This window comes from Peromyscus leucopus, chromosome 7, assembly GCF_004664715.2.
Source record: "Peromyscus leucopus breed LL Stock chromosome 7, UCI_PerLeu_2.1, whole genome shotgun sequence".
NCBI lineage: Eukaryota > Metazoa > Chordata > Mammalia > Rodentia > Cricetidae > Peromyscus > Peromyscus leucopus.
Genome location: NC_051069.1, coordinates 24,775,995 through 24,789,703, shown reverse-complemented (window position 1 = coordinate 24,789,703; position 13,709 = coordinate 24,775,995).

The following is a 13,709-nucleotide window of genomic DNA, read 5'->3' as shown; positions in this document are numbered from 1 at the left end:
CACCACAATGTTAATCTATAATTTTAATTAACTAAAGAATAGAAATAGTTCACTGTGCTGCATCTGATATGTTAAAGCTAGGCATTCTTAAATGTAGAATGATACTTTTATGTTGTTGTAAGATTTCTTTTCTTGAAATGATGATTGGATTAATAGATAGCATGAAAATGTGACATGTGCTAGACATCAATGAGTCTTTGATATTAATATAGACTTTTGTGACAAAGACAATGATAGCTTGTATTACAGAGTGCTTGTCTTTTGCCAGCTTATTTGACTAGACAGTTTAACTTTACCTAAGAGGCAGGTACTATCCATTCTTCAGATGATGTAGAAGTTACAAAATTTTGCCAGCACAAGCTGAGCTGTGGTACCTCATGCCTTTAATCCCAGCACTTGGGAGGCAGAGGCCAGTAGATCTCTGTGAGTTCGAGGTCAGCCTGGTCTATAGAGTGAGTTCCAGGACAGCCAGACCTGTTACACAGAGAAACCCTGTCTCAAAAAACCAAAAGAAAAAAAAAGTTACAAAATTGCTCAAGGATACAAAACTGTTAAGAGACAAAGCTGGGATTCATCCCATGATGTTCAGAGCCCAGTCTCTTAACACTATGATGCTCATGGTTGTATTAATTTATTGACTGATGTATCTGATATCCATTTATCCATCCAGCCATTACTTACCAAATGTCTCTGATAGTCAAAACAATTGAGCCAGGTATTTTACCAATTAAAGGGGGAAAAAAAAATCACATTTATTTACGTGTGTGTGTGTGTGTGTGTGTGTGTGTGTGTGTGTGTGTGTGTGTTGGTCAGAGAACAACTTTGGGAAATCACTTCTTTCCTTTTACCATGTGAGTTCTGAGGAATCAAACTGAGGTTCCCAGGCTTAGTGGTAGGCACATGTAACCACTGAACTATCCCACTGGCTTCCAACCAGGATTTTTATACACAGAGAAAAACAACCATAAAATGTATTCCTGAAACTCTATCTAATGAACATGTTCTCTGTGGACAAGCTTTATCTTCAGATCAGCCTATCCAGTTCCATCTTTTCCCAGTTTTGTCTTGCTTGTAAGTCCCTAGCCAACTTGCTCAGATCTGAAATTATTCCTGAGATCAAATGCTTCTGTTGACCCCTCACTCTCCACCACAGATCCAGGAGAAAGTCTACAGAAAACACCTGCAGTCCTGACTAATGCATACATGTTTAATTAATTAAAGTAAGAAAATACTTTAAGATAAAGTTTCCTCCACACACACTGGTACTGTGCCAGGGCAGAGAAAGCAAGGAAAGTGCCCTCCAGGGCCTATATTATAAACTTATACCTAGGTTTATTGTTTCCAACCCTTTGTGCCTCAAAGGCATGCGGCATTGTCTTTAGAGTTACAAATGAGAAAACAAATTTATGATAGTCAAGTGACTGGCAGACCTCAAACTCATTGAGCAGCAAAGATTGAATTTCAGTTGAGGAAGGCTTAACCAGTTGATGATAATACCCTTCCCCCCATGGCAGATGCCTCAAAACTATTAGCTGGGACAATGGTGTGTAGGAACTGGCCAGCATCAGATCTGATCACATGCATAACTTCCTGAGTCCACATTCAGGATTTCATCTTGAAGTCAGACATAAAGAGAGTTTCCACAGAAATTGGCAGAAGACAAAAAGGGTCTTTGATGTCTTCAAAGTTGGCTATGGGACATTAACCTGGGAGATGGATGGTGGCTATATAAGTGGGGCTTGGGGTAACTCTGTAGCTGATCTTCATGGTAAAGCCAAAATGAGTTAGAGAAGAGTCATCCTCCTAAAAAAGGAGAACCAGCCTGGTAGCACCCGCACTCACCAGCCTCAAAGAGTTCTGAACCTGTTAGATCCCAAAATTTAGGGTCTCAAGTGGGTGCCCCAAGAACCCAGACTCCAGTACAGTTGATGCAATAGCATGAGGATTTTATTATTAAAGCTTCTATATAGAAGGGCAAACTCTGCTCCTAAGAGCAAGAGCTGCATCTTACTGGAGCCCCCTAAGGGCTTATAAAGGAAAATCCCATAAAACCCACAAGATTACAATTCCCATACAATTTCATTTCATAAGATCATGGTCTGGTTACAGAGTGATCACAGGGAGGGTACAGTCACATCAACAGGTATATTCTTCCTGAAACCTCAAGGGGGATATCAGGGCAGAAGTGGAGTTAACACACAGGTCACAGTGGTCCTTCCTGGAACACCTGCAACTATCCAAGTCACAGTTGAGCACATCTCTTAACAGAAATCTTTTTACATTGTTATATGGTTGCAGGGGAGATTGAACAATGGCTGAGTCAGGTTGCCCTTGGAACTAGATTTTTAGTTTCTCATTTCCTGGTGCTTGAAGTTTCTCTTTTCTTGAAGCTTGGAGGTGTAAGCCTGAAGGGCTAGGGTCCTTCAAACCAACAGTCAGAAATGGTGCCTATGAGAGGGCAGTGGGTGAATCTTCTGGAACTTACCAGTAATATTCTTTGCTTTGTTTCATTTTTATGACATTTTAAAAGGGGTTCCAAATTTATTTTTGTCTCTGTCTTTTTAAGAACATGCTAACAGCCCAGATCCGGCCAGTAGCCATTAGTGATCTGACTTCCAGTGTCAATGAGCACCAAGAGATGAAGAACAGCAACAAGAGAAACTGTTGAATCCACATTTTATTAGTGAAGGCGCTCTGCTGATTAATTGGTGGAACACTTCAATCTAATGGTTTAAAATATGCGAGATGGTTAATTTTGATGGTCATCTTGATTGGATTAAAATATTCAGGGTATTAGTGAAAGTGTGCTTTGGGTGTGTCTGTAAGAATGTTTTCAGGCCCTGCAAGATGAATCAGTAGATAAAGGTACTTACTGCCAAACATGAGGACCTGACTTTAGTCCTCAGAATCCATGTAGTGGAAGGAGAGAACCAACTCCAGCAAATAGTCCTAAGAGTTCACACAAACACCATATCACACATACCCCTACTCCCACACATAAACACAAAAGAAATATTTTTAAATAAATAATTTAAAAAGCTTTTAAAGAAACGTTTTCAGAGATTAATGGAGAGGGGAAGAATTCATCCTGACTTTAAGTGTCACCAGGGGCCAGGGCCAGGACTGAACAGGAAAGCCAGCTGGACACTGGCATTCTTTGTTTTCTTCTTTCTGTCAAATCTGTCAAAATGTGAGCAAGGAGTCACCTATGGCCACAGACAGAAGCTGGTCCTCCTGCTTCCGGGTCCTCATGCCTCCCTGCCATGATGGACTATATCCCTCAAATTATGAGGCAAAATCAACACTCCCTCCATGCGGTTGCTTCTTGTCGGGTATTGGTCAAACAATAGGAAGAGTAACACACACACTATGGAATATTGAAACACCATCAGCATATGCCTTAGGACACATAATCGAGAGGCAGTAGCCTGACACCAAACTGCCTTCAGATTGGGCAGGACTTTTTGACCACAAAGATTTTGCATGGCCCAGCAGGGAACACATCTTGGGGGCAGAGCTGAACTTTGGGGTGCAGTCAGAAAGGCACCACGTTGTCCTTACCTTGATTTCTCTGCATACTTCCAGCAAATATTTGCAAAGTGGTACAGAAGTCTCTTCCCAGATCTCCCCTTGCAAAGAGGACACGATAGGTCTTATTCCTAAGGTCTGGCTAATTACAACAGAGTTAAGGGTTCAGAATATACATCCACATATATCATGTCTCCTCTCTTCTTCGGGTAGCTTTTTCTATGAAATGTAGTAGAAAGGATATAAAGACCAAGCTTAGATCCAAGTTATCGAAAGTAGAGATGGGAGAGCAAGTAATAAGGCTGTTGATAAAGCTTGGGTTTTGAACTCTCTGTCTTGACTGGCACTTCTAATGCCCTTTCTGGGGCATCAGATGGTGAGGACTCACTCAAATGGGAGGTTAAGATGAGTAGCAGGGGGCAGATGGGTGGGGCAAGTGTGCCTGTATAAGTTAACTGTCTGACCTAAAGTTAAGAAGAAAGGAAATTCTTTAGATGTTGATTTCTAAATTTCTCCCATTGCAAGGGCCAGGATGTATGAGTTAGAAGAGTGAGAAGTACAGATTCCCATGCGCCATCCAGAAAATCATTCAGTTGGTCAGAAGTTCGGTCTAGGTGTGTCTATATATCTTAACATCTTCTTGGCCAATTAAGCATACATACTCAGGAAGACAAATATTACATTTTTCTCATCTGTAGAATTGTGTGTGTGTGAGAGAGAAAGACAGACAGACAGACAGAGAAGGAATACATGAAAGGGAGGGAGAGGACTTTGGGGAGAGAAGGATGAGTATGCTGAGGATATGAGCAAGGTACTATGCTATATATGTGTGAAAATGGCATATATAAATCTATTATTTTGCACACTAACTTAAAAATCAATTAACGTAATACTAGCTTATCAGATCATGAGTATTCAAGCACTTGAGGGAGGCTAACTCTGAAAATGCCCTTCTGGGAAAAAGACAAAGTATGACCTGTAGTTGCTGATTGGCTATGGGAGATGTTCCATTGCTCTCAAACAAAAACACTTGAACATTTTCTATAAGTTTAATTATAATATTCTTGGTTTCTCTATATTCTCCATAAAATTGCTTTCTAAAGGTGGCATATGAATCACAATGTCTGTTTTGTTTACTAATCTTGACTACTGGTATACTGGACTATTGTGGTCTCCATAAACATTTTTATACAACATTTTTTCTGTGTAAATTTACATTGTATTAGTGACTATTTTATAATCTTACTAGTAAACAAACAAAAAGCTTAAGAGGGGGCTGTGTATGTAAAAGCAGCTGGAAACTTTAATTCAACTCTAACTTTAACTGTAAAGAGTCTCTTTTCAAGTCAAATGTTAAGTGTGGTGGCTTTGTGCAACTAAGAAAAATAAAAAAGTGCAAAAACAGCCACAAATCCAACAAATAAATCTTCTTGGACACTTAATCTGCTTGCCCCTTGGGTATTGTTCTTGTTAAACTTTGCCCAGTCGCTTGTACAGAAGAAGAAAAATACTTTGCATCTACATTCCTCCCTTTGCTTTTGGCAGTTAAGTCTGGCCACAGGGTGTGCATATGGTCTAGGCTTGATAATCAAAATAATCCATCCCCCTGGCCAGTGGTCCCTGGTTCCAACATGGACACGTGACCCAGACTGGGAAAGTCAGTCTTTCCCTGTGACTTTTATCTATATTTATGCGTGACAAGAGAGTTCTGTTGCTCTGGAATCCCAAGTCATGGGGTTCATATAGCCCTTCTTCTGCCCACAAGCAACAAACGTTTCTGAAAAGGGAAGCCAAAAGAGAACTCCCACGCTAAGACATGTGGCAGGAAAGAAGCCTGACAATGTCTGTTAGGCATCAGCACACATCGGCACACACGTCTCTGTCTCCTTGCTGATGAGCTAATTCAGGACTTGCCATCCTTTTTCGGCTGGTGGGAGGCAGATCTATATCTCTGTATAAGAGTCTTATCATCTATAGAGGACGAAAGCTATCATCGGTTTTTATATCATCGTTAGACAGACGACCGCCACTGCTCTGCTAAAGCAATTTGCCTTTCTCCAGAGCAAGAACAAGATATTATAGTCTGCCAGTATGAAACGATGAATTTTATATACCAAGTAAAATAAAAAAGACTGCAATTCCCCAAGTATTATTTGACCTTGCATTCGTGACGATGGGGAAAGATACAACAACTCAAACCACTGGCCCACAGAAAGGCAACGACACATACCGTTAATGTTACATCAGAAGGAACTCCCATAAAATTCTGGTATCAAATGATACTGTTATACAAACATAACGTCCGTGGCATATAAAGTGAATGAAAGTGTGTGGACTAGAACATACGCGCTTCATATGGTGGAAATGATTGATATTCGGTGCATGAAGGAATTCCTGGTTCCTATGCAGCATGTAGAAGAGTTTGAAGCGCTTGCTGGCTTTTTTTGCATTCAGCTGTCACTGGAAAGTTCTACTGTACAAGAATTTTCATGTAAGTCATTTTGTGACCCGTGGAGTAGAATGGAAAGGGACACTGGGATTGTTTTACTACTACAGCAGCTGCGTGTCCAGCAGAGATGTGTGCCTGAATGCAAATGCCTGCATTCCTTTATCATCAGGGAACTCCTCGGTTTAAATTACCCAAAGCTAACGGGAGTGAAAGTGTCAGGTCGTCAACAGTCACTGAGCAACTAAAGTCACTTGATTTCAGTGGGCTAGACAAACAACACACTCGATTTCTGCATGTAGGTTTATCTGCTACAAAGCAAAAACATGTTTGAGACTAATTATTATTATTATAGTAAGACATACAACATTAAATGTGTCATCTCAACCATTTCTAACTGCTGTCGAGTGCTATTAAGTAAGTTTATGTTATTGCAGCAGCAGTCTCTAGAACTTGCTCCTCTTACAATGCTGAAGCTCTATACCCAGAGAGTATTTGTACCTCCTCCCAGGAACACCTTCTTCCTGCTTCCTGTATCCCCCCAGTAACACCTTCTTCCTGTTTCCTGTATCCCCACAGTAATACCTTCTTCCCGCTTCCTGTATCCCCCCAGTAACACCTTCTTCCTGCTTCCTGTATCTCCCCCCATTATACCTTCTTCCTGCTTCCTGTATCCCCCAGTAATACCTTCTTCCTCCTGTAGCTAGAGTTTTCCTGCCTTGCCCACAGTCAGGACAAATCTTTGTCACCTGCCAGTCCCACAGCCGCTCAGACCCAACCAAGTAAATACAAAGACTTATTTTACTTACAAACTGTATGGTCGTGGCAGGCTTCTTGCTAACTTTTCTTATATCTTGAATTAATCCATTTCCACAAATCTATACCTTGCCACGTGGCTCGTGGCTTACCAGTACTTAAATCTTCCTTGTCCTGGTGGTGACTCCAGGCAGTGACTCCTGCCTTCCTGTTCTTTTATTTCTCCTCTCTGTTAGTCCCGCCTATCCTTCCTGCCTAGCCATGGCCAATCAGTGTTTTATTTATTGACCAATCAGAGCAACTTGACATACAGACCATCCCCCAGCACAGCCAAGTGCAGATCTTCTCAGACACCTGCACTCAGGCCCATGGTTCTAATCATCCTGTATGTGGACCTGCTGGGTAAAGCCATGAGGAACCCAAGAACGGGCTCCCACAGGACATACAGAACATCCCACAGCATCCTCCTTCCTGTATTCCCCAGTAATACCTTCTTCCTACTTCCTGTATCCCCTCAGTAATACCTTCTTCCTACTTCCTGTATACCTCTCCTAGTAATACCTTCTTACTTCCTGGTCCTATAATTTTTTATTACTGTAGCTAGTTCAGAAGTGTGAAATCATACAATACATATTTCTGTATGTATTTGGTGAGCTTAATATCAGTGTTCATCTATGTATGCATTGTCCTTTTTAAGGACTAAATAATATTCTGCACATATATATGGATATACAGATATGTAATAGGCTTTCTTTTAGCCACCAATCAGCTCCCAAATCATGACATGGAGACTTATTAGTTTTGAATGCTTGGACTTATCTTAGCTCTTATTTCTTGCTAGCTCTTATAACTGAAATTATCTTATTTCTCTTTCTTTCTTTTTATTTTCCTTTCTTTCTGTCTGTCTGTCTTACTTTCCTATGTCTCATATTTGGCTAGCAGCTGCCTGGCTTCTGGCCCCAAGTATGTCCAACCCATTCTCTTTCATTCTCCTCCTTCATCTCCTCTCTTCCTAAATTTCTCCTCCTACTTAATCTCACTGACTACCAGCCCCGCCTATCCCTCACCTGCCTAGCTATTGGCCATTCAGCTTTTTATTGGACCAATCTGGTGCCTTAGGCAGGCAAGGTGAAACAAATGCAACACATCTTTACATAATTATACAAATGCAGCATAAACAAATGAAACACATCTTTATATAGTTAAAATAATATTCATATATATATATATATATATATATATATATATATATACAGAGTGGACAGAAATGATGGTGGGCAAGGAGCTCTTCATGTTCTGCTCTCAGGCAACACTCAGCTTCTTTGTGTTTGGCCACAGTGAACAGCAACAGCGGGCAGGTGGGAGCAACAGCCTGTGTCATCCCCTCGTGTTTATCATCTACAAAGGACTAAAGCTATCAGTGGTTTTTATACCATCCTTAGACACACCAAAGCCACTGCTCTGCTAAAGCATGTTTTCCAGACTTTGGTGGCAGGACCCCGAGATTTAACAGTGTTAAAGCTTCAGTGTAGGTGTAGGGAGTTGAGTTCTTCAGCCAGTATCACAGCTTCCAAGTTGCTCTAGGTATCAGGAGTCCTCTGCTCTAGGTGGCAGCCCGTGTTACAGGTCATGTGCGGGTCTAGAACACAGGGATTCCTTAGGCCTTAACACTGGCCAGTGCTACAGGTTTTAGCCTAAAGTCTGAAACCCTCAGTCCTAAAGACCTGAAGGCTTTTTAAAACTTTCAAGTGGCCGTGGCCTGCAATCTCTCCTCCCTGGCTCCTTGTAGCCTTTTACTCATCTTCAGTCTCAGCTTTCCAAGCGCTCTCCATGGCCCTTCTTCCTACTCTTGAGTGGTTCAACTGCTTCCTCTTCAGCCAGCTGCCCAGTCGAGCTCCCACAAGTCTCTCTGCTAACCCCTGTCACTCCGCTATCTCTGCCACTTCTTTCTCTCTGTGCCCACACTACTGAAAGTGAGCGAGAAAAGATCACTTCGAGAGGAGCCTTTTGTCGAGCCCGATGCTACGACACCAGGGAAGGTAACACTAGAGAAAGTCTCTCAGCTGACTCCTTTAGAGCCCAAGCAGCCTGCTTGTATCACAGCCAAACTGCAGCCGCTTGTTTTAGACCAATCACAGCCGTGTCTCTTAGAATCAGCCACAGTCATAGAGATTAATATTTTGACCAATCACAGCTTTGCCTTTTTAGCACCACTTACGCTCATTCCCTTTTAGCCAACCAGGGAAAGTGCTCGCTTCTGATCTAGTTGGAAATGATTGTAGACCATCGAGGTTTCAAAGGTTAGCGATACTAAGTCTGACATAAGTGATTTCTGATGGCCCTGGCTGAGGTAGTGATTTCCGGAGCTGGGGCAAACAGCTGTGATTGCTAGGTTCTTTTCTCAAGGTATCCACGGTGTTCCAGATATCTGGTCCCACCATTTGATTGACAATTCATTTGCTCAAGGTACCAAAGGCAAGATAGGAGACTCAAACTGCCCATCTTCCAATGTTCCTATTATTACAGGAAAATGAACATCAACAGAAGAGTTTGCCATACATAAACAATGCCATACATAAACAATGTACCACGAACACTAACAGGACTTTTAACAGTGCTTAACGCCTGCCCGGTCAGTACCGGGGAAAGGTAAGTTCCCCCTACCTGTCTCACAAGCACCTCTTTGAGACCTTGCATTGAATTCTTCTGAATAGGAATGCAGAGTTTGCAATATCATAAAGATGTTTTACTTTTAATTTTTAAAGGAATCTCCATTTTCCCCAATGGCTGCACTGTTTTCCATTCTTACCAACAATGCACAAGGGCCTCCACATCACATCCTCACAAATGTCTGCTCTTTTCAAAGCAGCCATCTTGATGGGTAAGAGAGGCCATCTCATTGTGGGACAGAAACACGTTTCCCTCATGACTAGTGATTTTGAGCACCTCTTCATGTGTTTATGGTCCATTTGTATGTCTTCTCTGGAGGATAATCCATTCATTTTGTTTGTCTTTTTTTTTTCAATCCATTTGCTGTAGTTAGTATCTAGAATGTCCTCTAAAAGCCTGTTTATTTCCATCTTGAAAATGTAGCTCCCAACTTGTGGCTCTCCAGGGAGGTGGTGGAACTTCTTTCAGGAGTTGGGACCTAGTGGAAGGTGACAGGGGGGACTATGCTCTTGAAGGAGATGCTGGGACCCCCCTCCAGAGGGGTGGCAGCTTTCTCGACTGCATACTCTTGCTCCATCGTGACTCCACCTCACCAAAGGCCCAGAGAGCAATGGGTCCAAGCAACCATTGACTGAAACCTCTGAGGATCTCGATTCTGCCACCAAAGAAATTCGCAATAACCCCCTGTATTAGAAACTCCACAAGAGCAGATAGGGGGATCACACCATTCAAAGGCAGACTCGTGGCAAATTAGCACCTGAGAAATTGGGCATATCTCAGATGAGACAAGTGACCACACAGTCCCCAGCCCCAACTGCTACATCTACAGCATGGCTCCTCCACCTAAGACTCTGGAACATGGTGGGAAGAGCTGGGAAGAAAGATTATAAGAGCCAGAGGACTAGGAAGTCTAATATGAGATTGTGTCTCCTAGAAATGGTGGGGAATTTACACCCGTGATACCTAAACAAGACCCAAACAATGGCAATATTAATAAGCATGCTAACAGGAGAGGGGGCAGTTTCATAGGGTCTTACCCTTAAAATAGTTTTTGTCTAACTTTATTAGTTCTTATCAGTGTTTTTCAGAATCTTCAAGACTTTCTAAATATAAAACCATGTCTTCGCTAACCAGTGGCAACCTTATTTGTTTCTTTTTCTGCAGTCTGGTATTTCTTTTTTCCTTCTTAATTTCTCTTACTAAAATTAGTAGTACTGTGTTAATGCAACTGTGAAGTTCAACAATTTCTGTGTTGTTCCTGGCTTTAGAGACTGAACTTTGAGTTCTTTCCAACTGAGCATTATTTTTGCCGTGACTTTTTCATCCTGCTTCCTTGAGGTGACTTCCTACTATTGAGAACTGGAATGTTTTCCTTGAAAAGGGATGCTGACTTTGTCAAGTGCTTGCTCCTTGTCTGTTGAAATACATCATGTCCCTTTGTCCTCTGGTCTGTTAACAAGGTGCCCCCAAAGCTGACTGATTTTCATATGTTGAATCATCTTCCTATCCCAAGCATAACTCCCCTCCCCCTTTCTTGCTCAAGGTGTCTGGTCCTTTTTTTTTTTTTTTGGTTTAGTTTTGGAGCCTGTCCGGGATCTCACTCTGTAGACCAGGCTGGCCTCAAACTCAGAGAGATTTGCCTGCCTCTGCCTCCTGAGTGCTGGGATTAAAGGCGTGCGCCACCACCGCCTGGCGGTGTGTGGTCCATTTAATGAGTTGCTGAACTCAGTTTTCTAGGAAACACCCGAAGGATTTTGAATATATGTGCGTGGGAGAAATGGGTGCTAGTTTCCTCCCCAACGAGAACCTGTCTGGCTTTGTATCTGGGTAAAGCTAGCCCTCTGAAGTGAGTTTGGGGGTGCCTCTTCCTCTTCTGTTCATTGGAAGAATTTGAGAAAAATGATGTTCATCCTTTCAATGTTTGATGGGTTTTCCTGTGAAACCAGCTAGTCCTAACATTTGTTTATCGGCAAGTCTCACTGCCTTTCCAGATACAAGTGTTTTGGAAGTTTGTATTTCTTCATAATTTAACCTTTATTTTATTTTATTTTATTTTTATTTTTATTTTTTGGTTTTTTCGAGACAGGGTTTCTCTGTATAGCTTTGCGCCTTTCCTGGAACTCACTTGGTAGCCCAGGCTGGCCTCGAACTCACAGAGATCCACCTGGCTCTGCCTCCCGAGTGCTGGGATTAAAGGCGTGCGCCGCCGCCGCCGCCGCCGCCGCCGCCGCCGCCGCCGCGCCCGGCTAACCTTTATAGGTTGTGTATTTTCAGAAATTTCTCAACTTTCTCAGAGTTATAGAATTCACTAGTACATAACTGATTTTAAATAATCATTCTTTAAAGATTTTATTTATGTGTATGAATGCTTTGGCTGTCTGTGTGAAGATACACCATGGATGTGCCTGATGCTTACAGAGGCCAGAAGGAGGAATCAGATCCCCTGAACTGGAGTTACAGATGGTTGTGAGTCTCCATGTGGGTACTTGGAATTGAACCTGGGTGCTCTACAAGAGCATCCAGAGCTCTTTATCACTGAGCCCCAGAACATAACTGTTTGTAGTTATCCTTCATAGGCCTTATTTCTGGGACATCAGCTCTAATGTACTTTTTTCCATTTCTAATTTTAGTGCACTCTCTTCTCTCTCTGTCTCTCTGTCTCTGTCTCTCTCCCTCCCTCCCTCCCTCTCTATCTCTCTCTCCTGTCCTTTAGAAGGTTTTTGTTGTTGTTTTACATTTTAATAAAAGCAATTTACTTTTTTGAGCTTTCTGTTATGTTTATTCTACAATCTGTCTCCTTGATCTCTCTCCTAAACTCTTCACCCCTCCTTCTGCCTACTTAGGTTTAGTTTGTTCTTTGTCTAGTTCTTTGAGGTGTGGAGTCAGGTGGTTGACTGTCACATCTCCTTCTAGGACCTCCCTTTTACTACGCCTCTCCTTCTGCTCCATACACTAGACCTGCTGGGGCTCCCTCTTTGTCTCAGATAGTTTGAAAATCCCCCTGCGTACGCCTCTTTGACCCACCAGTTCTTTTAGAGGACACTGTTTAACTTCTACATGGCATGAGATGTTTTTCCCTTCTGCTATTGATTTCTAGTTTCGTTTTACTCCATTGTGCAGAAATGGGTTTTCAAAAAAGGCTTGCTAATAACAGTAAAGGATATTTCTATGAATTCAAATGGCTTGCTCAAGTCATTATATGTTAACAGCATAGTCAATATCTACTGTAATGTAAAGCTATCACTTCAAGGGTAGAACACTATGAGCTATTTAGATCTGAGGATTTCTTTTAAAAGAATGAATAAGAAGAAGTAAATGACTTAAAACTCAAGAGTTTTCCACCAACATCTTATAGCTTTTCTTTTAAATTCAGTATAAAATTTGAACTGCCAGGCGGTGGTGGTACATGCCTTTAATCCCAGCACTCGGGAGGAAGAGGCAGGAGGATCTCTGTGAGTTCGAGGCCAGCCTGGGCTACCAAGTGAGTTCCAGGAAAGGCACAAAGCTACACAGAGAAACCCTGTCTCGAAAAACAAACAAACAAAAAAACCCAAACAAACAAACAAACAAAACTTTAAAAATTTGAGCTATCACTACATTGATTAATTGATTGATTGACTGATACAGGGTCTTATAGCCCAGGCTGTCCTCAAACTTGCTATGTAGCCAAGGATGACTTTACACTCCTGACCTCACTGCTGCCATCTCCTGAATGCTGGGACTACATGCACGTGCCACCATGGCCAGCTTATGTGGTGCTTCTGATCAGAACAGGACCTCATGCCTATTCGTCAAGCAACCTCCCAGCTGAGCCATTTCCTCAGGTCACACTAGATTTGTTTTTGAAAAACACCCAAATATTCTAACAAAATATGAAAAATACCATCTAAAGAAAAATTTAAGCAAACCCCACTGTGGTACAGGATCCCTTACTGCTGTGAGTATTGATTCCTCGGAATGTGACCAGGGCTCCTGAAGAACAATTGAACTGAGTTTTAATTTCAATAATGACATGTGACTATGTCTATCCTGTGATACAGCATATAACTGCAGAGGAAGAGAAGTAGTAGTCATTCAGGGATGACTAAAGTTAGAGGATGCGGGTTGTTAGGTGAGAACTGGGGTCTGTCAAAGGCCTGTTGTGAGTGATTTAAGGAAACTCCGTTGCATTTGAAGAAACAGAGTAAGGAGACTAGAAACCAAATCACACCAAAACTCCGATGAAGGAATTTGAGCATGTGTGTGAAGATGAAAACGTAAACAACTAATGACATGATGTTTGGAAGAGCAACAAGGTTTCTGTCGAAGC